This window comes from Lepidochelys kempii, chromosome 6 (assembly GCF_965140285.1).
Source record: "Lepidochelys kempii isolate rLepKem1 chromosome 6, rLepKem1.hap1, whole genome shotgun sequence".
Classification (NCBI taxonomy): Eukaryota; Metazoa; Chordata; order Testudines; family Cheloniidae; genus Lepidochelys; species Lepidochelys kempii.
The window spans coordinates 116,097,047-116,124,686 of record NC_136385.1 but is presented as its reverse complement, the minus strand read 5'-3'; the positions used below and the strand labels follow the sequence as shown (position 1 = coordinate 116,124,686).

Genomic DNA, 27,640 nt, shown 5'->3' with positions numbered 1-27,640 from the left:
AAGAGAATGAGAAATGAAGCCAGGTAGGTACTGGAGAGGGGTGAAGCTATTGTACCTCATATGGAGCATCATGAGTTTTGGACATTAGGGGGTTCGTGTTCTCCTTAGAGGAGACAGTAGAAAGAGGAGCAGAGAGAGAGTGATGGAAACATTCTCATGAAAAACTAAATACACTGCCTCTAAAGGACACGTGCTGAAGAAGGAGTTCTCCTCCTGACAGAACTGGATTTCCAGTTGGGCACAATAGGCACATGCCTAGGGGCACCCGAGTTCTAACGGTGGCTAACAATTCAACGTTTGCCGCTCGCAGGTCCGGGCAGGGTGCGGGGCCGGTTGAGGGGGAGACGGCCCCACACAGCCCTGCTGGAGCGCTCCTGACAGCAGGGAAGGCAAAGCAGCAGGTGAACAGCTCAGCAGTCCAACGCAGGGGGCCCTGCTAGGTAAGTGGGTCTGAGGGAGCCCAGCCTGGGCAGGCCCCACCCCTGCTCCAGCATGGCTGATCGTGCCGCTCCTGAGAGGCCAGAAAAATCCCCACCAGCCCCGGCCGCACTGCCAGCTCAGCTCGGCGGAAACAGTCACCTCCCAGCGGGGCTGGTGAATGCGGCCGGGGGGTAGGGCACAAGAAAGGGGGTCTCTGGGGGGCGTTTGTGGGAGGGTGCTGGGCAGTGAGGGGGTGGGGGCGCTGGGCAGCGTGGGATTTGTGGGGGGTGCTGGGCAGTGAGGGAGTGGGAGAAGTGGGGTGCTGGGCAGTAGGGGGGTCTGTGTGGGGCACTGGACAGCTGTGGTGGTGGGGCTATGTGTGGGGGTGCTGGGCAGTAGGGGGAGTCTGTGGGGGTGCTGGGGAGTGGGGGAGGTCTCTGTGTGTTGGGGTCCTGGGCAGTGGGGAGGTCTGTGGGGAGCGCTGAACAGTGGGGGGTGTGGGAGGTCTGTGTATGTTGGGGCACTGGACAGTTGTGGTGGTGGGGCTGTGGGGGGGGGTGTTGGGCAGTCGGGAAGTCTGTGGAGAGTGCTGGCCCGTGGGCGATGGGGGAGGTCTGTGTGTGTTGGGGCGCTGGGCAGTAGGGGGGTCTGTGTGGGGCATTGGGCCGTTGTGGTGGTGGGGCTGTGTGGGGGGGTGCTGGGCAGTGGGGGGGGTCTGAGGGCAGTGGAGCACTGGGTGGGGGTGTGCAGGGTGCTGTGCAGTTGTGGTGGGGGATCTGTGAAGGGGTCTCTGGGCGGGAGGGCACGGAAGATGCCGTGCCTAGGGGCAAGTAAGGTGTAAATCGAGCCCTGCCTCCTGACACCTAGCACAGGCTTCCCTTCAGCTACAGCAACATTCTTTTGCCTTTTTTTTTTTTCAATTGAACCACTCTTGGGAAACACACAGGCTGAATCCTGAGACTCACAAACAGCTCCATTGTGCTTAAACTGCTAGCCACGGATTCTCCTGATGTAGGAAGAATATCTGCATGGTGCAAAGTGGATCTCTTGGGGATGTGCTAGGGCAAGGGAGTGTGGCTGGCTGGCTGGCTGTGCTGTGGCAGACCATGGTCTGATGGTCACTGTATTTTTGAGATAGTTTAGGGCAACTCCATGGCTGTTCTAATCTATGCTGAGGGCAAAACTGGCTCTCAGCTGCCCCAGGCCCAGGGAGTAGCAACCACTTCCTTTACGGCTTCCCTCCCACTGCGGCAGGCAGCAGACATTAGACATAGCAGAGGACTGAGCCCCATGGTTTCAATTACGGGTGTGTGTGTGTGTGAACATCAACTGAAGATTTTCAAAATCTTTAACCCTGAAAGGTTCATGCTTCCTTGCCAGAAAGAACAGTCAGCCTGATAAACCTGTCTTCATTGTTCAAGCTAAACCAAATATGCAATGTAAACAACTGACAAAGACCTATCCTCTGTCTGTCTGTTCATGCATTCATAAACAATGGAGAGTAAATTAGTTTTCTAAAAATTCTTTTAGTTGCGCAAATCTCTGGCTTTATTTCCAGACATGTATAATTAATAATATGTTTAAAAATATGCAATTATGGCATCTGAGAGTTTCCCTTTAACTGTTCTTTTACATCTCACCACAGCTGAACTGTTTTAAAATTTCTAAGTGTTCAGAACATGCTCTTGAACTCAGTTTGATCAGATCCTATTCCTAAGCACATCCTAACACAAATGTTTTCTTTTCTTTTGTTTCCTTTAGATTGATGTGGAGGTTAATTTGGTAACAGCTTCCTAATGTCTTCCTCTTCCATTCTAATAGGACATCACTTGCAAAATGTGCTATTTGCATATCATATGTGCAGGACTGGATTACCCAGTAGGCAGACTAAGCACGTGCTGAGGGCACCAGCAAAGCCGGGGGCACCAAAAAAAAGAGATTTTTTTTTTGAAAAAATTTGATATTTCAAAAAAAGCATCGAAGTAGTCATCATGGGAAAAATCTTTTCTCAGCTGAAAAGAATAAAAAACCCTCAGAGAACAACAATGTGTCAGGACAGACGTGATTCGCTTTCCCTATTGTGTATGGAAGCGGACATGCTTCGTCTAGTCAGCTTCGATGAACTTATCCAGAATTTTGCAATCAGAAAATCTAGAAAGAAGCTATTTTAATTTCAGCATACATGTAAGTTTTGTGTCATTTCGAAAAATAAAATTTTATTTTACGGTATAGTACACCTCTACCCCGATATAACGCTGTTCTCGGGAGCCAAAAAAATCTTACCGCTTTATAGGTGAAACCGCGTTATATCGAACTTGCTTGATCCACCGGAGCGCGCAGCCCCGCCCCCGTGGAGTGCTGCTTTACCGCATTATATCCGAATTTGTGTTATATTGGGTCGCGTTATATCGGGTTAGAGGTGTATTGTTTTTATTTTGAATTACATGGGGGGGGGCACCATAATCTTTTCAGTTCTTAGGGCCCCTAAAGGTCTTAATCCGGCCCTGCATATGTGAAAGTGTGATGGGTTGTGTGCAGAAGAACTGAGGTGTGAGGCTATTTTAACAGCAGTACATCTTATGAGGTACCTCATTTTAAGGCCCCTCTACCATGAGGGTCTAGTCTGCAACAGGCATTCTATTTGCAGCAAGGAGGCACAGGGATTGAAAGCAATGTCAAACTAGAGTCAAGTCACTCTTGACAGCCTGTCAAGCGGGTTTACGTCATTATGCTGCATTTTAACAGGACAGTTCAAATCAAAATAATAAGGGAATTATCCATCTAGGTTGCTACAAGCTCCAAAATTTGCCTTATAGAGTTTCTCTGGCATTGCTCCTGGAGGTCAGGAGCAATTGAACCAGCACAGGCCAGGGTTCAGTCCCTAAACTCAGCCGATCTCAGAGACTAGAGCCCTCCACACAGAGGCCCTGAGCCTCAATGCTCTGCTGGCTTCTGGTTCCTCACCTGGCCTCCTGGAGCACCTCCCCTCCCGCCAGCTCCCTTAAGAACACCGCTGTGCTGCCAGGGAATCTCTACAGCTCCCAGAATCCCACCTCTCTTGGGTGAGGAATTCCATACAGACAAAGGAAACCAAGGTAAATTAGTGGAGTCAGGCCCACAAAATAGGAGAAGGGTGGACTGATGTGAAGAGAGTTCTCCTGTTCTAATTTCTGATAGCTCCCTTCAGCCACAGAGCATCAACTCAATGCAACATCGAAAGATAGGCTTCCATACGGATGGGAGTGGAGAGAAAGACAGCACAAAGGTAGCACCACTGTCTATGCTGCTCCTGCTCCAGTCCTCCAGGAGCTCATCCCCTCCGCTGACAAAGGCAGGACAACAGTGGCCTAGTGGTTCTATAATAATGGATGAAACAGTCACATGGGTTACAGTAATTAGTGTTTTGGATCCTCACTCTCTAATGTTCTGCAGCACCGGCCACACGTAAACTGCAGGGCAGCTAGAAACAGCAGGCCCATGAGCAAATGGCTGAACTATAACAGTAACCGAGGACCGCCAATTCCTGTGATTTTTATCATGTCTTGCAATATTTGAGGTTTTTCTTAAAGTCCCAGCTCCTGAAGTCAAGTGATTATACAAGAATCTCAGCTTCCATTAAAATAACCCCACTGAAGCAGTAAGTTTCTAGCCCTTCTGGTTGTGGAGAAAAGTTTGAAAGCATGAACTGAGTGTATCAAAAGGTTCAGAAGACAAATGAAAAAAAACCCATATTTATAATTGTTCCAAAATAGTGTCGTGGTTTTAAAGCCAATCTCACGATTTTCTGGTGCCTGACTTGTGATTTTTCAATGTTTGGGACAATAGCAGTGATTACCCCTGTGTCCATTATGCTGTTGTACATACAGCCAGCTTTTCAGATTCAGAGGGAACTTTATTTACTCTCCCCTTTCTTTCCTTCCCCTCCTTCCCCCATCATTGTTTAGTTTAGGGTTAGGAGGCCTTTGGAAACCTATGCATATATGTGTCTATTCACCAGCCACAGGCATTTAAGGTGTGGAGCTGTTGCTTTAAAGTGTGTCTCCTTGCAGTACGGATGTGTCATCGGAATGGAATGTACTAGACTTGTAACTGCTTTAGCTTTTCAGAACTTTTGCATTTGGATTGACTGCTATTTTCAAAAAGAAAAAAGCTCTGATCATGCAGGTTTGCCAGCCACACTAAAGTCAATGGGTACTGATTTAAAACTGGGTGAGGGGTCAAAAGGGGTGGTGTCACTGTGGGGAGTTTTACAGAAAAAGTTCCTGATATCAAATGTTTATTGAAGCTACAGAGAAAATTTCAGCACCACTTAGTCTGCGTCCCCTTCACTCTCAATTCTGTTTGACTGAAAAAATTACAGTAACAATGGAAAATGTGAAGCAGCGAATGAGCCATTTAGGCATGTACTGGATAGCTAAAAAATACACAAACCAAAAATCCATTCCAAGTGCAGCCAGACTTTTATGATCTGTCATTAACAACTGAATTCTGCAGTAGTCCTAACTTGGGCAAAAGCCTCATTAAATTCACTGGGATGAAGCTTCTCTCCCACTGTACTAAGTACAAGAAGCTGGGCTTGGCACAAAGCAGTGATCTGTGGGGGAGGGGAAGAAAAAAAATCCTTCCCCACCCCAAAAGCTGTGGAGCTATATGCAGTCCCTGCTAGAGCCCTGAGGCAGAAGTAGCCCTCTTACCAGGGGAGTTGCTGCACAGTGGATTTATGGTCACTGCCTGTTCTCTTCCTGCAAAGGAACTCCCCAGGAAACAGGGCTCTGATGCAGGCAGGGATGCAGCAAACCCATTTCCCATGTGCCTCAAATCCTGCCGTATGCTCTGCATGAAAACCACACTCCTTCCAGGGTCCGATGCCAAGCCCATGAGAAGGCCAGATCTGGCTGGCTGACTTCAATGAGCTCTAGACCAGGTGCTCACTGCAGGCAGGGCCCTCTAGCTTTACAGGAGGAGGAGGCGGCTAAGGGAAGTAAATAAATAAAAGCACCTCTCCCTATTGCCAGATGATGTCAGTGTTTTATATCGAAGCAGATAAAAGCAAGACTGCCTCCTCTGCCTGCAGAGCAAAGTTAATGGGCAACTGTTTTCCTCAAGCACATTTCCTGCTGCAGTGTCTCTTTGGGTGGGGAAGGGCGTGAGGAATGGCTTTGGAGCTAAGGTGTGTGAAACCACTGGAAGAATTCAAACTGTTATGTGTGCAACTTTGTCTTGGCACCAGTAATTGCTACCCACACCTTAATGTTTGTCTACGTCTAGTTCTGCGCATAGCATTTCTCCTCGGAGGAAAGAATGGTCTAATGACCAAAGCAGAGGCTAGCAATAAGGAGTCCTGTTCCTTGCTCTGTGTGTCTGTGGCTGAGTCAGTGATCTTTCTGATTCTCAGTTTCTCTTCCTGTAAAATGACCATAATACGTTCCTAACTCATTGGGGTGTTTTGAGATTTAATTCCTAAGCATCTGTAAAGTGCTTTGAGATCCTCAGCTGAAAGTGAAAACTCGTATTGTATTCTCATTCCTATATTTCAATAAAAAGAAAAGGAGGACTTGTGGCACCTTAGAGACTAACCAATTTATCTGAGCATAAGCTTTCGTGAGCTACAGCTCACTTCATCGGATGCATACTGTGGAAAGTGTAGAAGATATTTTTATACGCACAAAGCATGAAAAAATACCTCCACCAACCCCACTCTCCTACTGGTAATAGCTTATCTAAAGTGATCACTCTCCTTACAATGTGTATGATAATCAAGGTGGGCCATTTCCAGCACAAATCCAGGGTCTGAGGGGGAGAGGGGGTTAGAAAAAACAAGGAGAAATAGGTTACCTTGCATAATGACTTAGCCACTCCCAGTCTCTATTCAAGCCTAAATTAATTGTATCCAATTTGCAAATAAATTCCAATTCAGCAGTCTCTCGCTGGAGTCTGGATTTGAAGTTTTTTTGTTCTAATATCGCAACTTTCAGGTCTGTAATCGCGTGACCAGAGAGATTGAAGTGTTCTCCGACTGGTTTATGAATGTTATAATTCTTGACATCTGATTTGTGTCCATTTATTCTTTTATGTAAAGACTGTCCAGTCTGACCAATGTACATGGCAGAGGGGCATTGCTGGTACATGATGGCATATATCACATTGGTGGATGTGCAGGTGAACGAGCCTCTGATAGTGTGGCTGATGTTATTAGGCCCTGTGATGGTGTCCCCTGAATAGATATGTGGGCACAGTTGGCAACGGGCTTTGTTGCAAGGATAGGTTCCTGGGTTAGTGGTTCTGTTGTGTGGTATGTGGTTGCTGATGAGTATTTGCTTCAGGTTGGGGGGCTGTCTGTAGGCATGTAGGTAGGAATAGCGGTCAGTAGGTTTCCGGTTTAGGGTGGTGTTTATGTGACCATCGTTTATTAGCACTGTAGTGTCCAGGAAGTGGATCTCTTGTGTGGACTGGACCAGGCTGAGGTTGATGGTGGGATGGAAATTGTAGAAATCATGGTGGAAATCCTCAAGGGCTTCTTTTCCATGGGTCCAGATGATGAAGATGTCATCAATATAGCGCAAGTAGAGTAGGGGCGTTAGGGGACGAGAGCTGAGGAAGCGTTGTTCTAAGTCAGCCATAAAAATGTCTCCAGCAGTCTCTCGCTGGAGTCTGGATTTGAAGTTTTTTTCTTGTAATATCGCAACTTTCATGTCTGTAATCGCGTGACCAGAGAGATTGAAGTGTTCTCCGACTGGTTTATGAATGTTATAATTCTTGACATCTGATTTGTGTCCATTTATTCTTTTACGTAGAGACTGTCCAGTTTGACCTATCCAACTATACTCTTAGCCCAGCAGAAGCAGCTGTCAGGAACCTATCCTTGAGAGTGAGGGATCATTTTTCAGGACAGGATGTAAATCTTTGATGATGCGCTGGAGAGGTTTTAGTTGGGGGCTGAAGGTGATGGCTAGTGGCGTTCTGTTATTTTCTTTGTTGGGCCTGTCCCATAGTAGGTGACTTCTGGGTACTCTTCTGGCTCTGTCCATCTGTTTTTTCACTTCAGCAGGTGGGTATTGTAGTTTTTAGAATGCTTGATAGAGATCTTGTAGGTGTTTGTCTCTGTCTGAGGGATTGGAGCAAATGCGGTTGTATCTTAGAGCTTGGCTGTAGACAATGGATTGTGTGGTGTGTCCTAGATGGAAGCTGGAGGCATGTAGGTAAGTATAGCGGTCAGTAGGTTTCTGGTATAGTGTGGTGTTTATGTGATCATCGCTTATTAGCACAGTAGTGTCCAGGAAATGGACCGCTTGTGTGGATTGGTCTAGGCTGAGGTTGATGGTGGGATGGAAATTGTTGAAATCATGGTGGAATTCCTCAAGGGCTTCTTTTCCATCGGTCCAGAGGATGAAGATGTCATCAATGTAGCGCAAGTAGAGCAGGGGTGTTAGGGGACGAGAGCTAAGGAAGCGTTGTTCTAAGTCAGCTACTACAGTGCCAGCATGTGCCATCATGTGCCAGCAATGCCCCTCTGCCATGTACATTGGCCAAACCAGACAGTCTCTACGCAAAAGAATAAATGGGCACAAATCTGACATCAGGAATCAGAACATTCAAAAACTGGTAGGAGAACACTTCAACCTCTCTGGCCACTTAGTAAAAGATTTAAGGGTAGCAATTTTGCAACAGAAAAGCTTCAAAAACAGACCGCAACGAGAAACTGCTGAGCTTGAATTAATATGCAAACTAGATACCATTAACTTGGATTTGAATAGAGACTGGGAGTGGCTGGGTTATTACACATATTGAATCTATTCCCTAAATTAAGTATCCTCACACCTTCTTGTCAACTGTCTAAATGAGCCATCTTGATTATCACTACAAAAGTTTTTTTCTCCTGCTGATAATAGCTCATCTTAACTAATTAGCCTCTCACAGTTTATATGGCAACTTCCAACTTACCTGTATGAATATATATATCTTCTTACTATATGTTCCATTCTGTGCATCCAATGAAGTGGGCTGTAGCCACAAAAGATTATGCTCTAATAAATTGGTTAGTCTCTAAGGTGCCAGAAGTACTCCTGTTCTTTTTGCGGATACAGACTCATACGGCTACTACTCTGAAACCTGTGATTAATCACACTGTTAAACAATAACAGAATACCATTTATTTAAATATTTTTGGATGTTTCCTACATTTTCAAATATATTGATTTCAATTACAACACAGAATACAAAGTGTACATTGCTCACTTTATATTTATTTTTGATTACAAGTATTTGCACTGTGAAAAAACATAAGAAATAGTATTTTTCTATTCACCTAATACAAGTACTGTAGTGCAATCTCTTTATAATGAAAGTTGAACTTACAAATGTAGAATTATATACAAAAAAACGTGCATTCAAAAATAAAAGTCCACTCAGTCATACTTCTTGTTCAGCCAATTGCTCAGACAAACAATTTTATTTACATTTGCAAGAGATAATGCTGCCCGCTTCTTGTTTACAATGTCACCTGAAAGTGAGAACAGGCATTCTCATGGCACTGTTGTAGCTGGTATCACAAGATATTTATGTGCCAGATGTGCTAAAGATTCATTTGTCCCTTCATGCTTCAACCACCATTCCAGGGGACATGCATCAATGCTGATGATGGGTTCTGCTCGATAACTATCCAAAGCAGTGCAGACCAATGCATGTTCATTTTCATTATCTGAGTCATATGCCACCAGCAGAAGGTTGATTTTCTTTTTTGGTGGTTTGGGTTCTGTAGTTTCCGCATTGGAGTGTTGCTCTTTTAAGACTTCTGAAAACAAGCTCCACACCTTGTCCCTCTCAGATTTTGGAAGGCACTTCAGATTCTTAAACCTTGGGTCGAGTGCTGTAGCTATCTTCATAACCTTCTTTGTGTTTTGTCAAATCTGCAGTGAAAGTGTTCTTAAAATGAACAACATGTGCTGGGTCATCATCTGAGACTGCTATAACATGAAAGACATGGCAGAATACGGGTAAAACAGATCAGGGGACATACAATTCTCCCCCAAGGAGTTCAGTCAGAAATTTAATTAACACATTATTTTTTAAACAAGCGTCATCAGCATGGAAGCATGTCCTCTGGAATGGTGGCCAAAGGGGCATACGAATGTTTAGCATATCTAGCACGTAAATACCTTGCAATGCCAGTTACAAAAGGGTCATGTAAAGGAATGCCTGTTCTCATTTTCAGTTAACATTGTAAACAAGAAGCAGGCAGCAGTATCTCCTGTAAATGTAAACAACCTTGTTTGTCTTAGGGATTGGCTGAACAAGAAATAGGACTGAGTGGGCTTGTAGACTGACATTTTACATTGTTTTGTTTTTGAGTGCAGTTATGTGACAAAAAAAAAATCTATATTTGTAAATTGCACGTTCACGACAAAGAGATTGCACTATAGTACTTGTATGAGGTGAATTGAAAAGTACTATTTCTTTTGTTTATCATTTTTACAGTGCAAATATTTGTAATAAAAAATAATATACACTTTGATTTCAATTACAATAGAGAATACAATATATATGAAAATGTAGAAAAACATCCAAAATATTTAATAAATTTCAATTGGTATTCTATTGTTTAACAGTGTGATTAAAACTGCGATTAATCACAATTAATTTTTTTAACTGTGATTAATTTCTTTGAGTTAATCGCGAGTTAACTGCAATGAATTGACAGCCCTAACCAAAATACATTGTTGTTATAAAATCAATTTAAAATCATCAATAAAAGTCTGAAGATAACAGAATTGTGCTGCCTTTTTGTTATATTTTCAAGTTAATATCTGAAGCTAAACCAGCTCCAAGCACAGACAGGAAATCCTGATTACAGCTTCCTGTTTATCAGCACTTTGCCTTCCTCACCACCTGCACTAAACAGATCTGCAGAGAAGACGTGCCCAGCACAACTCCAAACAGGTGCATCTGAAAAGAATAAAGGCTCGTGGTTGTGCATTAGGCTGAAAAGTCTGGATTGATTAAAATAAACTCTCATCTTTAACTGCAATTTATTACCAGGAGAATAAACTCTTTCCATAAGGAAGAAAGTGCCTATTATTGTGGAAACATCTTTAGTCATAAAAAGAAGGGAATAAATATCCAAAAATGTGCTATATAAATGGGAAGAAAACAAACAGAGAGGAAAAGATGGTATCATTATACCGATGATGTGATAAACGTGTTAATACAGATAGCATTGCTGAGATGTTATAAATAGACTGTCTTTCCATATTTGCTGTGAAGCACCAGTAGTTCTTTAAGTTCATTTAGCCTCATCTTTAAAGAGCTCCTCATTTTCCTTGTATCTCCTGACCACAAGGATAGATTAGCAGGTAAATGATCCCCGCACGAAGGAAGCACGAACACAGTAGCTGGTACCGCGGTGTCACCGACGGGCCGTGATGAAGCTTGCGCACGACATCCCCACTGCTGGGCACTTAGGCCATGCAAAGACCCTTGCCCAGATTTTGACATGGTTCTTCTGGCCCAGTGTTCACCAGGAGGTGAGAGACTATTGTAGCTCCTGCCTGGAGTGCCAGTTGGCCACTCTCCCGCAAGTACCCAGGGCCCCTCTAGTTCCCATGCCCATAGTGGAGATGCCATTCAAGCAAGTGGCCATGGGCCTGGTGGGCCCGCTCCCGAAAAATCCTTCAGGTCATCGTTGACTTGGTCATGTTGACTACGCCACCCGGTTCCCGGAGGCTGTGCCATTGCAGAGCACTACCGCCCGGACCATCATCGGTGAACTGGTGAAGACCTTTGCCCGAGTGGGCCTGCCCCGGGAAATCTTAATGGACCAAGGCACCAATTTCACCTCCCGGTTGTTGCAGCAGGCATGCGAGCTCCTAGGGGTGAAACAATTACGCACGTCCGTCTATCACCCGCAGATGGACGGGCTGGTGGAACAGTTCAATACAACCCTAAAGGAGATGTTGCGGAAGTTCCCCCCAAAGAAGCTACGCCGGTGGGACCAGCTGCTCCTTCCCTTGCTGATAGCCATCCAAGAGGAACCCTAGTTGTTGACGAAGTTCTCCCTGTTTGAGCTGCTATATGGACACTGTCCATGGGGCCTGTTGGACCTCATATGGGAAACATGGGAGCAGTCCCCTTCTCCAACCCAAGGCCTCCTGAAGTTTATCCTCCAGCTGCAGGAGTACCTCGCTCAGGCTGGAGCCCTAGCTCGTGAGAACTTGAAAGCCGCGCAGGAGATACAGGAACAAACTTATAACCAGGACGCGCAGGTGCGTGCCTTTGAACCAGGAGATCGGGTCCTGCTCCTCCTGCCATCGAGCGAGTCAAAGTTGCTGGCCCATTGGCAGGGACCCTATGAGGTGGCTCGGAAGGTTGGGCCCGTCACCTACGAGATCCACCAGCCCGATTAGCGCAAGAAGACCCAACGGTATCATGTGAATTTGTTGAAACCGTGGCGAGAGCGGGAGGGTCTGCTGATTAACCCTTGCCCGCTAGAGCCAGAGTTGGGTCCCCACGTGTCCCTGACTGAGGATCCTGCCAGCCCCCAGCTCGGCGATACCCTCACGAAGGAACAGCGCAAGCAGGCTCAATGTCTCCTACAGGCGTTCCAGAGAACCTTTTTGGCCCTACCCGGTTATACGACCCTGGTCCATCACTCCATCCAGACTGAGCCAGGGAAGGTAATCCGGGAGACGACCAGCCCGCTGCCATACCGAATGCGACAGGAGGTGGAGGAAGAGGTAGAGGCCATGCTAGCCTTAGGAGTCATTGAGCCGTCACAGAGCGAGTGGCGTAGTCCAGTGGTCTTGGTGCCCAAACCCGATGGCACCCGGTTGTATAGACTTCCGGCAGGTGAAGCCATCTCATGGCTCGATGCCTACCCTATGCCTCATGTAGATGAACTGCTTGGCTGCCTGGGGGAGGCCCAGTTCATTACCACCCTCAACCTCAGTAAAGGGTACTGGCAGATCCTGCTCGACTACACCTCTAAGGAGAAGACGGCATTCGCGACCCCCTCGGGACTCTACCAGTTTACCTGGATGCCTTTCGGCCTCCACGGGGCCCCGGCGACATTCCAGTGACTGATGGATCGCCTGTTGCGACCCCATCAAGCCTATGCGGTAGCCTATTTGGATGATGTCGTGATATACAGCCACCACTGGGAGGACCACCTGGAACGCGTAGCGGCGGTCCTGAGATCACTGCGGCAGGTGGGACTGACAGCCAACCCGAAAAAGTGTCGCATCGGGTGGCAGGAGGCCACGTACCTTGGGTACACCATAGGGGAAAGACGAGTGAAACCCCTCGTGGGGAAAGTGCAAGCCCTGGCAGTCTGTCCGCCTCCTACTACGAAACGCCAAGTATGACAGTTCCTGGGGCTCACCGGCTACTATCGGCGGTTCATTCCATAGTTTGCTTCCATCGCAGCCCCCTTAACAGGACTTTTGACGAAGAACAGTCCCTGGTGGGTGCAATGGTCCCAAAACTGAAGATGCCTTCCGGACACTCCAGACATGTTTCTGCCAGGAGCCAGTCCTATACAGTCCGGACTTTGACCGGGGGTTCATCCTCCACACCGACGCCTCGGAGGTGGGGCTTGGGGCTGTCCTGTCTCAGGACGTGGATGGAGATGGCCACCCGGTCCTATACCTCAACCGAAAACTGTTCCCTTGCGAGAAGAACTATGCCGTGATCGAGAAGGAAGCACTCGCCGTGAAGTGGGCCTGTGACGCCCTGCGGTATTACCTCCTTGGGGCTCCATTTACGTTAGTCACGGACCACGTCGCCCTCCAATGGTTAACGAAAATGAAAAATAACAACAATCGATTACTGCGGTGGTATCTGGCCTTACAGCCCTATGCTTTAATCATAGAATCATAGAATCATAGAATCATAGAATATCAGGGTTGGAAGGGACCCCAGAAGGTCATCTAGTCCAACCCCCTGCTCAAAGCAGGACCAATTCCCAGTTAAATCATCCCAGCCAGGGCTTTGTCAAGCCTGACCTTAAAAACCTCTAAGGAAGGAGATTCTACCACCTCCCTAGGTAACGCATTCCAGTGTTTCACCACCCTCTTAGTGAAAAAGCTTTTCCTAATATCCAATCTAAACCTCCCCCACTGCAACTTGAGACCATTACTCCTCGTTCTGTCATCTGCTACCATTGAGAACAGTCTAGAGCCATCCTCTTTGGAACCCCCTTTCAGGTAGTTGAAAGCAGCTATCAAATCCCCCCTCATTCTTCTCTTCTGCAGGCTAAACAATCCCAGCTCCCTCAGCCTCTCCTCATAACTCATGTGTTCCAGTCCCCTAATCATTTTTGTTGCCCTTCGCTGGACTCTCTCCAATTTATCCACATCCTTCTTGAAGTGTGGGGCCCAAAACTGGACACAGTACTCCAGATGAGGCCTCACCAATGTCGAATAGAGGGGAACGATCACGTCCCTCGATCTGCTCGCTATGCCCCTACTTATACATCCCAAAATGCCATTGGCCTTCTTGGCAACAAGGGCACACTGCTGACTCATATCCAGCTTCTCGTCCACTGTCACCCCTAGGTCCTTTTCCGCAGAACTGCTGCCTAGCCATTCGGTCCCTAGTCTGTAGCTGTGCATTGGGTTCTTCCGTCCTAAGTGCAGGACCCTGCACTTATCCTTATTGAACCTCATCAGATTCCTTTTGGCCCAATCTTCCAATTGGTCTAGGTCCTTCTGTATCCTATCCCTCCCCTCAGGCGTATCTACCACTCCTCCCAGTTTAGTATCATCTGCAAATTTGCTGAGAGTGCAATCCACACCATCCTCCAGATCATTTATGAAGATATTGAATAAAACCGGCCCCAGGACCGACCCTTGGGGCACTCCACTTGATACCGGCTGCCAACTAGACATGGAGCCATTGATCACTACCCGTTGAGCCCGACAATCTAGCCAGCTTTCTACCCACCTTATAGTGCATTCATCCAGCCCATACTTCCTTAACTTGCTGACAAGAATACCATGGGAGACCGTGTCAAAAGCTTTGCTAAAGTCAAGAAACAATACATCCACTGCTTTCCCTTCATCCACAGAACCAGTAATCTCATCATAAAAGGCGATTAGATTAGTCAGGCATGACCTTCCCTTGGTGAATCCATGCTGGCTGTTCCTGATCACTTTCCTCTCATGCAAGTGCTTCAGGATTGATTCTTTGAGGACCTGCTCCATGATTTTTCCAGGGACTGAGGTGAGGCTGGCTGGCCTGTAGTTCCCAGGATCCTCCTTCTTCCCTTTTTTAAAGATTGGCACTACATTAGCCTTTTTCCAGTCATCCGGGACTTCCCCGGTTTGCCACGAGTTTTCAAAGATAATGGCCAGTGGCTCTGCAGTCACAGCCGCCAATTCCTTCAGCACTCTCGGATGCAACTCGTCCGGCCCCATGGACTTGTGCACATCCAGCTTTTCTAAATAGTCCCTAACCGCCTCTATCTCCACAGAGGGCTGGCCATCTCTTCCGCATTTTGTGATGCCCAGCGCAGCAGTCTGGGAGCTGACCTTGTTAGTGAAAACAGAGGCAAAAAAAGCATTGAGTACATTAGCTTTTTCCACATCCTCTGTCACTAGGTTGCCTCCCTCATTCAGTAAGGGGCCCACACATTCCTTGGCTTTCTTCTTGTTGCCAACATACCTGAAGAAACCCTTCTTGTTACTCTTGACATCTCTGGCTAGCTGCAGCTCCAGGTGCGATTTGGCCCTCCTGATAACATTCCTACATGCCCGAGCAATATTTTTATACTCTTCCCTGGTCATATGTCCAACCTTCCACTTCTTGTAAGCTTCTTTTTTATGTTTAAGATCCGCTAGGATTTCACCATTAAGCCAAGCTGGTCGCCTGCCATATTTACTATTCTTTCGACTCATCGGGATGGTTTGTCCCTGTAACCTCAACAGGGATTCCTTGAAATACAGCCAGCTCTCCTGGACTCCTTTCCCCTTCAAGTTAGTCCCCCAGGGGATCTTACCCATCCGTTCCCTGAGGGAGTTGAAGTCTGCTTTCTTGAAGTCCAGGGTCCGTATCCTGCTGCTTACCTTTCTTCCCTGCGTCAGGATCCTGAACTCAACCAACTCATGGTCACTGCCTCCCAGATCCCATCCACTTTTGCTTCCCCCACTAATTCTACCCGGTTTGTGAGCAGCAGGTCAAGAAAAGCGCCCCCCCAGTTGGCTCCTCTAGCACTTGCGCCAGGAAATTGTCCCCTACGCTTTCCAAAAACTTCCTGGATTGTCTATGCACCGCTGTATTGCTCTATCAGCAGATATCAGGAAAATTAAAGTCACCCATGAGAATCAGGGCATGCGATCTAGTAGCTTCCGTGAGCTGCCGGAAGAAAGCCTCATCCACCTCATCCCCCTGGTCCGGTGGTCTATAGCAGACTCCCACCACTACATCACTCTTGTTGCACACACTTCTAAACTTAATCCAGAGACACTCAGGTTTTTCTGCAGTTTTGTACCGGAGCTCTGAGCAGTCATACTGCTCCCTTACATACAGTGCTACTCCCCCACCTTTTCTGCCCTGCCTGTCCTTCCTGAACAGTTTATAACCATCCATGACAGTACTCCAGTCATGTGAGTTATCCCACCAAGTCTCTGTTATTCCGATCACGTCATAGTTCCTTGACATCACCAGGACCTCCAGTTCTCCCTGCTTGTTTCCAAGGCTTTGTGCATTTGTATATAAGCACTTGAGATAACCTGTTGATCGCCCCTCATTCCCAATATGAGGCAGGAGCCCTCCCCTCACAGACATTCCTGCCTGTGCTTCCTCCCGGTATCCCGCTTTCCCACTTACCTCAGGGCTTTGGTCTCCTTCCCCCGGTGAACCTAGTTTAAAGCCCTCCTCACTAGGTTAGCCAGCCTGCTGGCAAAGATGCTCTTCCCTCTCTTCGTAAGATGGAGCCTGTCTCTGCCCAGCACTCCTCCTTCATGGAACACCATCCCATGGTCAAAGAAACCAAAGCCTTCTCTCCGACACCACCTGTGTAGCCATTCGTTGACTTCCACGATTCGACGCTCCCTACCTAGGCCTTTTCCTTCCACGGGGAGGATGGACGAGAACACCACTTGCGCCTCCAACTCCTTTATCCTTCTTCCTAGAGCCACATAATCATCTGGCACAGGGCTGGTAAGGACCATGTGAACGCAGACTTGCCCTGTTCCGCCTAGGAGAGATGGAAGAGTCTGGCCCCGACGAGCAGGAGCCGGACTTGGGGTGTGTGTGTGTGTGTGTGTGTGTGTGTGTAGTGAGCCAGTGTGGCTCCCTGCCGCGCTGGAGAGGGTCGAGCCCCTCCAGACAGCAGAGTGGGCGGAGCCAGGAAGCTCTGAGCCCGCCCCTCAGAGGGTCAGGTGGCGACCCGGAAGTAGAAAGGCGCGACCCGGAAGTATAATGGGGGGCCTCAGAGCTCACTAGAGGACCAGCTGCCGGGGAGGCCAGACGTAGCCAGCCTAGCCTGTGACTGGGAAAATCCCGCGGCCCCAGGTCCACGCCAAGACTGGCAGGACCTGCCCCGCGCCAGCTCTCCAGGGCAGTTACCAGACCTGCCCCGCGCCAGCTCTCCAGGGGAGTTACCGGACCTGCCCCGCGCCAGCTCTCCAGGGAAGTTACCAGACCTGCCCCGCGCCAGCTCTCCAGGGGAGTTACCGGACCTGCCCCGCGCCAGCTCTCCAGGGGAGTTACCGGAACTGCCCCGCGCCAGCTCTCCAGGGGAGTTACCGGACCTGCCCCGTGCCAGCTCTCCAGGGGAGTTACCGGACCTGCCCCGTGCCAGCTCTCCAGGGGAGTTACAGGACCTGCCCTGCGCCAGCTCTCCAGGGCAGTTACCGGACCTGCCCCGCGGCAGCTCTCCAGGGGAGTTACCGGACCTGCCCCGCGCCAGCGCTCCAGGGGAGTTACCGGACCTGCCCCGCGCGAGCTCTCCAGGGCAGTTACCAGACCTGCCCCGCGCCAGCTCTCCAGGGGAGTTACCGGACCTGCCCCGTGCCAGCTCTCCAGGGGAGTTACAAGGCTGGCCGCTTGTCCACTGCCTCGAGGAACCCATGGTGCTGGACCGCCCGGAGAACACCGCCGGGACCCAGGTACCAGAAGGAGGGGAGTTAGGAAGTAGCCCGGGGGCAGCCGACTCTAGTCTGGCTGTAACTCTGAAGAAAGGTAAGTAGCAGGATACGGACCCTGGACTTCAGGAAAGCAGACTTCGACTCCCTCAGGGAACGGATGGGTAAGATCCCCTGGGGGACTAACATGAAGGGGAAAGGAGTCCAGGAGAGCTGGCTGTATTTCAAGGAATCCCTGTTGAGGTTACAGGGACAAACCATCCCGATGTGTCGAAAGAATAGTAAATATGGCAGGCGACCAGCTTGGCTTAACAGTGAAATCCTAGCGGATCTTAAACATAAAAAAGAAGCTTACAAGAAGTGGAAGGTTGGACATATGACCAGGGAAGAGTATAAAAATATTGCTCGGGCATGTAGGAATGAAATCAGGAGGGCCAAATCACACCTGGAGCTGCAGCTAGCGAGAGATGTTAAGAGTAACAAAAAGGGTTTCTTCAGGTATGGTAGCAACAAGAAGAAAGCCAAGGAAAGTGTGGGCCCCTTAATGAATGAGGGAGGCAACCTAGTGACAGAGGATGTGGAAAAAGCTAATGTACTCAATGCTTTTTTCGCCTCTGTCTTCACTAACAAGGTCAGCTCCCAGACTGCTGCGCTGGGCATCACAACATGGGGAATAGATGGCCAGCCCTCTGTGGAGAAAGAGGTGGTTAGGGACTATTTAGAAAAGCTGGACGTGCACAAGTCCATGGGGCCGGACGAGTTGCATCCGAGAGTGCTAAAGGAATTGGCGGCTGTGATTGCAGAGCCATTGGCCATTATCTTTGAAAACTCGTGGCGAACCGGGGAAGTCCCAGATGACTGGAAAAAGGCTAATGTAGTGCCAACTTTAAAAAAGGGAAGAAGGAGGATCCTGGGAACTACAGGCCAGTCAGCCTCACTTCAGTCCCTGGAAAAATCATGGAGCAGGTCCTCAAAGAATCAATCCTGAAGCACTTGCATGAGAGGAAAGTGATCAGGAACAGCCAGCATGGATTCACCAAGGGAAGGTCATGCCTGACTAATCTAATTGCCTTTTATGATGAGATTACTGGTTCTGTGGATGAAGGGAAAGCAGTGGATGTATTGTTTCTTGACTTTAGCAAAGCTTTTGACACGGTCTCCCACAGTATTCTTGTCAGCAAGTTAAAGAAGTACGGGCTGGATGAAGGCACTATAAGGTGGGTAGAAAGTTGGCTAGATTGTCGGGCTCAACGGGTAGTGATCAATGGCTCCATGTCTAGTTGGCAGCCGGTGTCAAGTGAAGTGCCCCAGGGGTCGGTCCTGGGTCCGGTTTTGTTCAATATCTTCATAAATGATCTGGAGGATGGTGTGGATTGCACCCTCAGCAAGTTTGCAGATGACACTAAACTGGGAGGAGAGGTAGATACGCTGGAGGGTAGGGATAGGATACAGAGGGACCTAGACAAATTAGAGGATTGGGCCAAAAGAAATCTGATGAGGTTCAATAAGGGTCCTGCACTTAGGACGGAAGAACCCAATGCACAGCTACAGACTAGGGACCGAATGGCTAGGCAACAGTTCTGCGGAAAAGGACCTAGGGGTGACAGTGGACGAGAAGCTGGATATGAGTCAGCAGTGTGCCCTTGTTGCCAAGAAGACCAATGGCATTTTGGGATGTATAAGTAGGGGCATAGCGAGCAGATCGAGGGACGTGATCGTCCCCCTCTATTCGACATTGGTGAGGCCTCATCTGGAGTACTGTGTCCAGTTTTGGGCCCCACACTACAAGAAGGATGTGGATAAATTGGAAAGAGTCCAGCGAAGGGCAACAAAAATGATTAGGGGTCTGGAACACATGACTTATGAGGAGAGGCTGAGGGAACTGGGATTGTTTAGTCTGCAGAAAAGAAGAATGAGGGGGGATTTGATAACTGCTTTCAACTACCTGAGAGGTGGTTCCAGAGAGGATGGTTCTAGACTATTCTCAGTGGTAGAAGAGGACAGGACAAGGAGTAATGGTCTCAAGTTGCAGTGGGGGAGGTTTAGGTTGGATATTAGGAAAAACTTTTTCACTAGGAGGGTGGTGAAACACTGGAATGCATTGCCTAGGGAGGTGGTGGAATCTCCTTCCTTACAAGTTTTTAAGGTCAGGCTTGACAAAGCCCTGGCTGGGATGATTTAATTGGGGATTGGTCCTGCTTTTGAGCAGGGGATTGGACTAGATGACCTCCTGAGGTCCCTTCCAACCCTGATATTCTATGATTCTACGATTCTGCCAGAATCCATGTCAGTGTGTTGCGGCCAGGATCCCCACTGACCCAGCAGCGGGTCGTTTGCTGCTGCTAGGGCCCCGGGCTGGGACGCAGTGGAGTGGGTGGGCCCCTGCATCCCCCCTGCCACCCAACTCGTGGGTAGCAGTCTCCGCCTCTTCCAGGTCCGTGGAGGCCTGGGCTAATTCACACATGCTGTGTTGCTCAGCCCCTGCCTGAGGGCCTGAGCTACTGAATATTTGGTGCCCCGCCCTGACTCAGGGCCCGGACCTACGGTGCTCAGTCCAGTTACTGCAAGGGCTGCTGAGGGAGACTCCGGTGGTCGGACAAATTCCCCAACGTTAATTGTGTGTAGCGAGCCGGTGTGGCTCCCCGCTGCCCCAGAGAGGGTCGAGCCCTGGCTTAGCCCCTTTACAGGGCAGTACATGTTTTTCATGTCCTTGGGAGAAGAAATTTGAGCTCTGTGTTGACTGGATCAAGGAGATTCCCTGTGAAAGGAGACAATGTACCAGACTCAGTTCTGCATTGTTCTGTGTGGAGGAGGGGATGAAGGAGAGAGGAGGCTCATCTCTTCCTTCCTGCCCCTCACAGTGTGGACCCAGGCAGGATGAGGACAGTAGTGCTTCCTGGGCGCCGGGCAGGGCAGGGTTAGTGCACCAAAGGCCCACACTCCATACTGCTAGCATCGGGCAGCAGGTGCTTGGGGATGTGAGGAACGCTATATACAGTGGGCTGCCCCTTGAGTTCCAGGAAGCATTCTACTAGGGTCTTTGCCCTTCCAGAGCACCTCTAGCCAGCCCCAGAATATTCCATTCTGATCAATGCAGTTGTCATGATCTCGCGTCTTGCTCTGTGAGGCCGGTTAGGCCTGCGTGCAAGAGGAAGCTCGCAGGGGAAGTGTCAGTGCAGAAATACTAGGATGTAAAGAACCTCCCTTGGGAAAGGCCAAGCTATCACAGTGCTCCTCCTCCTGTGCTTGTCTAGGATGGTGATGTGGTTCATGGTGCCAGATGGTCTCTTTGAGCAGTGGGCTCTGCAAAGCCATTAGGCGATGCTAAGTGTGCTCTGAATCCATCCAACCCAGCTTATTGAACCAACTACCCCGTTGTTCTTCCCCTCTGACTAATACTTAGGAATCCTCTGTGTACTGTGCTAATACACATTCTCTTTAATGTGAACCAGTGACTCACCGGGAGTTTATTCATCACTGTCTATGGGAGGTAACTGGGGTGGGGAGTGAACACTTCCTTCTGGTTGTGAACTTGGGGAGAATGGAGCTACGTAGCAGAGGATCTGCTCTGAATAATTACATGTCTTGCTGACGGGGGGAGGGGTGTCAGAGCTGAATAGTCATGTAGAAGAGCAGCTGGGACCCATCCTATCAACTGACGGGGATGGGAAGTTATAGGTCGAACTTGGTCTACTTGTTTCTTGGTCTGATTCATTCCCTGAAAGCCAGGTCTGAACCCCCCATGTCAGAAAGACTAACAGGAGTGTGGATGCAACCCTACAAGCCACCCACAATCCTCACGGCCAGGGACCTGGAGTTTGCCAGCACAGCACAACCTGGAGCAGGCCCCTGGGTGTAATGTGCTGCACTATGCCGTTGTAACCATCAGAGCCTCCTCTGGTACATTGCTGGCCCAAAGCACCGTGGCTACAGGCGGCTGTAACTACCCGCCATGGTGACTGTCACTCTGGGGATCTGTGAACCACATGGGAGGAGGGGCCATGTGCTCTGCTAAGAAAGCCAGGGCAGCACAGAAAGCAACACTGCCAGCCATGCTGCTTCCTGTGCTGGAGGACTGGGAGGTGAGCAGGGAAGGAGAAGCTCTGCAGTGAGATCCACAAGGTTTGACTTGTCTTGGTCAGTGGATTTTAGTGCTACTTTTTAGTGCTAAGTGCTGCTTTTCTTGGCTCTGTTCCCTGCTCAGTCCAGAGCACTCCTGCTCCCTCTTGTTCTGAACTGAGAACAGTGGCAGCTCCTTTTAAAGGCACAGATCTTTCCTGCTAAGTCCTCCTGCGCGTATTGAGAGCATTCAGAATACTACTCTGTTTAAGTGAATTTTAATTATATGGTTTTCTTCTTTGCAAATCCCATGCTCATCCAGCCACAGAAAACAGGCCGAGCCCTTTTCTTTTTCAGCATGCCAGACTACTTAGTCACTTAAAGGAAAATAAATTATGGCTCTAGGCTTTCTGAAAACAACATCCGCAGGCATGATTGTGTTGGTCCTGATTTGAGCAGGGGGTTGGACTAGATGACCTCTTGAGGTCTCTTCCAACACTAATCTTCTATGATTCTATGATGGACCTGAATCTCCTCCCATTCTATTTGGAAGAGTCTGCCTGCAACTTGGCTAGCTAACAGGGCTTCAAATGTGTTATCTTGAGGGGGCTTGTGTTAAACTAGCTCGCTTGAATGAACAGGGTTGCAAAGGGTGAGTGGATTTCCAGCTAGCTGATCTTGCTGGAGGCTCAAATACTGGTACCTTAAGTGGGAGTGGAATACCAGCCAACCAGTCCACAAACCCAACATCCCATCCCAACCTCCCTGTAGTGCAATCTTTTTATACACACAAAGCATGAAAAAATGGGTGTTTACCACTACAAAAGGTTTTCTCTCCCCCCACCCCAGTCTCCTGCTGGTAATAGCTTATCTAAAGTGATCACTCTCCTTACAATGTGTATGATAATCAAGTTGGGCCATTTCCAGCACAAATCCAGGTTTTCTCTCCCCCCCCCACCCCCAGACCCACTCTCCTGTTGGTAATAGCTTAACGAAAGTGATCACAAATGAAACACACACCCTTTGCCCCATTAGCACACACACCCCTTAACTCCTTAAGACACTCCGTCCTTCCTTTCTTCTACCCCTAGCGACTAGATATAATCTGATTCCTTCCTTCTTTTCCACACACACCCCTTTCTTCCCAGCACACTCCTTCTCTCTCTCCTCCCCCACCCCCAGGAGAATTTTAATTTACACGTAACAAAGTTTAAGCCATCTGGCATTTCAAGATGCAACTTGTTAACAGTTAATTTTTTGATCACGTGAAGAATAGAAATTGTTTTACCCAGCAACATGGAAAATGCTTTTGTAACTTTCTAAGACAATTATATTAATATCTCAGCAGGAAGCTGTTGCAGGACCAGCTAAGAAAACTAGTGCCACAGAGCATCGTTGGTAGCATTTTTGCTCCTTGCAAAAGAGGATGGTAAAATTGGCAGAGAGGAGGGAATTCATGTGTCTAATAGCTGAAGCCAAAGCATTCTGCAGCCTTTTTCTTACACTGAAGCAAATCAGCTTCCTTTAAAAAAGCTGTGTAAACTTTCACTTCCAAAGCTCCATCATTCTTGCTCTGTGCCAAGCAACCTTTTGCTAATAAAGGCTTAATCCCTGAGTGTGTCTGAAAGTTGCGCTGTATCAGAAAGCTTGACAGGATGTCGGTGTTTACGTTTATGTAAATACCATTCTTATAAAGCTTCTGATGAGAGAAAGCACGTGCCTTTCATGTAAGCTGCAGGAAGGGCTCAGTTTTGCTCTCTGATCCACATCAGAATGTCATTTAAATTCCTTTCTGCGTCATCCCTATCTGAAAAATAATACCTACCATACAGGGGTGTTTTTGTCTACACTACAAGCAATACAGCAGCACAGCTTCAGCGCTGCAATGACACCGCTGTAGAGTAGACACTTGCTACAGCGATAGAAGGGGTTTTTCTGTCACTGTAGTAAATCCACTCTCTTCAGACGTAACATCTAGGTCGCTGGGGCTTAGGTCGGCTTAACTACATCTCTCAGGGGTCTTGGGTTGACCCAAATTTTAGGTGTAGACCAGGTCTTAGAGTGCTTTTAGATCTTTGGATGAATGGCTCTATCTATGTGCAGAGTATTATAGTGATGATGATGGCTGACTATGACACCTTCTCTGGAGTCTGCAGCTAGAAACATCATGTAAACATACCCAGCATTTAGACAATGAGCATATTAGCCAGGTACATGAATACTGGAATCCTACAGTTATTTCTGTGCACATAGGAGTCAGACTCAGCTGGAATGCATTGAATGTTTATGCCCGTATCTCTTTTGTAGTCGAATCAGCTTCTACAGAAATTAATGTCTAATTTTGAAAGAAAAAGTTTCTAGCCCCTTGTGCCTGCGAACAAAACCCTCTCAAATGTGAGCAGGTGTAGTTGGAGATAGTCTAGAACAATAGCTCTTAAAGGTATGGAATGCACCCATTCATTTCAGACATAAAAATACAGAAGTGTCACAGCACACTATTACTGAAAAGTTTCTTATTTCCTTCTTTGGAGGGGAGGGACAGCTCAGTGGTTTGAGCATTGGCCTCTTAAACCCAGGGTTGTGAGCTCAATCCCTGAGGGGGCCATTTAGGGATCTGAGGGGAAAAAAATTGGGGATTGGTCCTGCTTTGAGCAGGGGGTTGGACTAGATGACATCCTGAGGTCCCTTCCAACCCTGATATTCTATGATTTCACTGCAAGGTGTTAACTGAAGCCTAATGGCTATTTAAATGTCACCACTAACTATCAGAGGGGTAGCCCTGTTAGTCTGTATCCACAAAAACAGTTAGTGTTAAGTTTGGTGGCACTTTAAAGACTAACAGATTTATTTGGTCATAAGCTTTCATGGGTAAAAAACCACTTCATAAGCTTTTGTGCGTAAAAAACCACTTCTTCTTGGGTTTTTTACCCACGAAAGCTTATGCCCAATTAAATCTGTTAGTCTTTAAGGTGCCACTGGACGTAACACTAACTGTTTCACTACTGACTGATCATTGTAGCAGAAGCCTCCAGCTACTCTGGGGCTATGGACTGTGACTGTAGTTTGAGTGCTATTCCCCCCTGCGCCCCATCTAACCTGTATCGCTGAATGATAAAAGTCAGAAATTGGAGCATAGTATAAATTCTGCTGATCTCATACTGCAAACATCTGTCTCATATTCCATGAAGGACCAGATCCTCAGCTGGTATAAAATGACTTCAAGTCTCAATAGAAACACACCAATTTACACTGGCTGAGGAGCTGGCCCTTTAGGCTAAATTCAGCCTATTTTAGCCAGAGTTGAATTTGGCCCAGGCACTTTCTAAAATGAGCAGTTTCACTCTTATAATTCACTGTGCAGGGAAATGACTTTGCAAAGCATTCCATCCTGCTGTAGGAAACAGTCTGGGGCTTTATTTATATAACAGAGGAGAAATGTTAATCCCTGGTGGATTTCACATCAGTAAATGCATTTTTGTTTTATGTTAGGCTCATTCCAGAGGTGTAATCCACAAATCCTGACAATGTCGGCTGCTGAGCCGATTCTTAAAGCAGAATTAGTTTCACAGTAGATTATGTTGACAAAAAAAAGACACGGAAAAGAATATTGATGTTTCAAATTCCATCCCTCACTGCTGCAAGAAGAAATGTAAAGGGATATCAACTGCCAGGAGACCTCAGTTTAATCCTGAACTGGTGTGATCGTGCCAAAACCATTTGTGTTCATGCACAGAGGGGAACAAATTAATCCAAAAGCTCTTTGGCTGCTGTCATACTGCCACTGGATGGATTGCAATTTCTCTCTCCCTGTACCAGGAACACGTTGCCAATGAAGGGACATGGAGGGGACAGGGCAGGAGTTAAAAAACTGACACCAAGCCTGTGGCTCTTCAGTCAGACATGTTCCTTCCAGGTGTCTCCAACACTGCCAGTATGGCTGCTCGCTGCGAGTACACTGACCATGCTCTGTCTGCTGTGATGAGTCTATGATGGCAGTTTCAAGCAACTTCCATTTTTAACATTATTTTAATCTGTGATGGAAAAGTAGCAAAATCCTCTCATCTGCAGACTTTGCACCCCAATCCCTTTTTTACTTGTATTATGTATTGCCTTTTTAAAAGAAACAGGGGAATTTCCACTCTGGTCTACACTTAAAAACTAGTTTGACCTAGCTCACACCCCTGACATAGTTAGGTCGACCTAGCCTCTGATATAGACACGGCTAGGTTGATGGAGGAATTCTTCTGTCGATCCAGTACTGTTACTCAGAGAGATGGAATAACTACAGTGATAGAAAAAACACTTCTGTCAATGTAGGAAACATCTACACTACAATGGCACAGCTATAGTACCGTAGTTATGCCACTGTAGCAGCTGTAGTGTAGACATGGCCTCAGTTAGCTTGGAGTTAAGGTTGCTGTCAAGGCTAAATCCCCACTCTGGCACTTCAAGTGCAGAAGGTGGGGGCCTGCAAGGATTCTAAAAATTAATACGTGCCACTCCAGGCTTTTATTAAACTGCCAAGGTTACAGCTTTTCTCTGACCTTGGCTTGGTAAACGCTGTCACCACCCAATGCAAAAAAAACCCAACCCTTGGACCCAGGAAGGAACACTTGGGAATTCTCCCCTCCGGGCAAGAACTGAGAAAGAAAACAAAGGAAATTAGCTGTGCTACCAGCTAATCAAACAACATGCACAAACCTCTTAGGACACCAAAAATCCAATCCTGTTCTTAAAAAAGGTAAATTTTATTAAAAACAAAAAGGAAGAAAATACATCTGGAATTTAGGCTTTTGCTAGATTTTAAAGGAGCAATTCCAAAAATTAAGCACCAAAACTAGCTTTCTTGGGGGTTCGGCTTAACGGTTACAAGCAAACAAAAGCATCCAGGGTTAGCACAGAGGAGATCCACAAGCCAAAATAAGAAGTAAACCTGATTGTGTCTAACTAAACATTCCCTATCCAAATTATTTCTTCTAGGTATGGAAGATACTTTTTCATACCTGGTTCAAACCTTACATAGCATTCCTGCTTTGTGTCCCTGCAGCCCAGAGAACAATAGACAAAGGGAAAGTTTCTTTCCCAATTTTAAAAAGTTCTTGCCTTCCCATTGGCTCTTTTGGTCAGGTGCCCACCTTTTTTTTCTTTACCTGGGGGACTTTTTTAACCCTTTACAGGTAAAGCAAGGAGAGAACAGCTACCAAGAGGGATTTTACATCTAACTGGCTGGCTGGGTGTCCATCAAAGGGAGCTACTGCCCCCCTACCCCCAATGTATCACAGTTGCCCTAGTGAACTTCCTATCAGCACAGCCACTAAGGCCTGGTCGACACTTCAAAGCTTTGCTGCATAGCTTTGTCAATGAAGGGATTGGAAAAATCACACCCCAGCTAACTTAGCTGTGGCAGCAAACGCCTGGCTGTAGATGCAGTTATACTTGTAAAAAAAAAAAAAGGCTTATTGTTCAGAGAACAGATATAAGCTATACTGGCAAACGAACCCTTCTGACAGTATAAGGTATGTCTCCATAAGAGGGTTTGGCAATATAGCAAAACTGGCATAGCTCTACCAGCAACCCCTTTCTAGTGTAGACAAGGCCTAACAGTCAAAGCCACCTACTGTCCTCAATTAAATCTCCCTCTGAAACTCGCCTTTGCTGGGATGCCTACAAAAATCTCAATAAGGGTAAGGCAGCTGGTGTGCTGTGATCACTGCTTATTGAACTGATCATAGTCATATCATTGCTACGCCATCTGTCTGTTGTATCCACCTCTCGTCTCTTGTTTTATACATGGTTTCCAAGCTCTTTGGGGCAGGCACTGTTTTTCTGTGTTTACAGCCTAGCACAGTGGGGCCATGATTCTTCACTGGGTCCCTGAGGCACTAGTGCAATACAAAAAAATACTAATAACAGTCGTCAAAGAGATCACCAGTTGAGACAACATTAAAATCCAGACCAAATTCAATGTACAGGCCTTGCATCATAATAGCTACCTGAACGTATGCAAGCCTCAGTTCCACAACATAATAATAATTATTATTATTTTATTATTTATTTGTATTCTTTTAGTGGCTAGGATCACT

At 47.4% G+C, this 27,640-nt stretch overlaps 2 protein-coding genes across 6 annotated transcripts in view; both read right to left on the bottom strand.

Annotated features, from left to right (window-relative positions):
* Positions 1-27,640, bottom strand: part of ADSS1 (adenylosuccinate synthase 1) — a 229,222-nt gene that overhangs the window by 114,318 nt on the left and 87,264 nt on the right. The window lies entirely within an intron of this gene.
* Positions 1-27,640, bottom strand: part of INF2 (inverted formin 2) — an 81,806-nt gene that overhangs the window by 36,252 nt on the left and 17,914 nt on the right. The gene's annotated exons all lie outside the window — the stretch shown is intronic.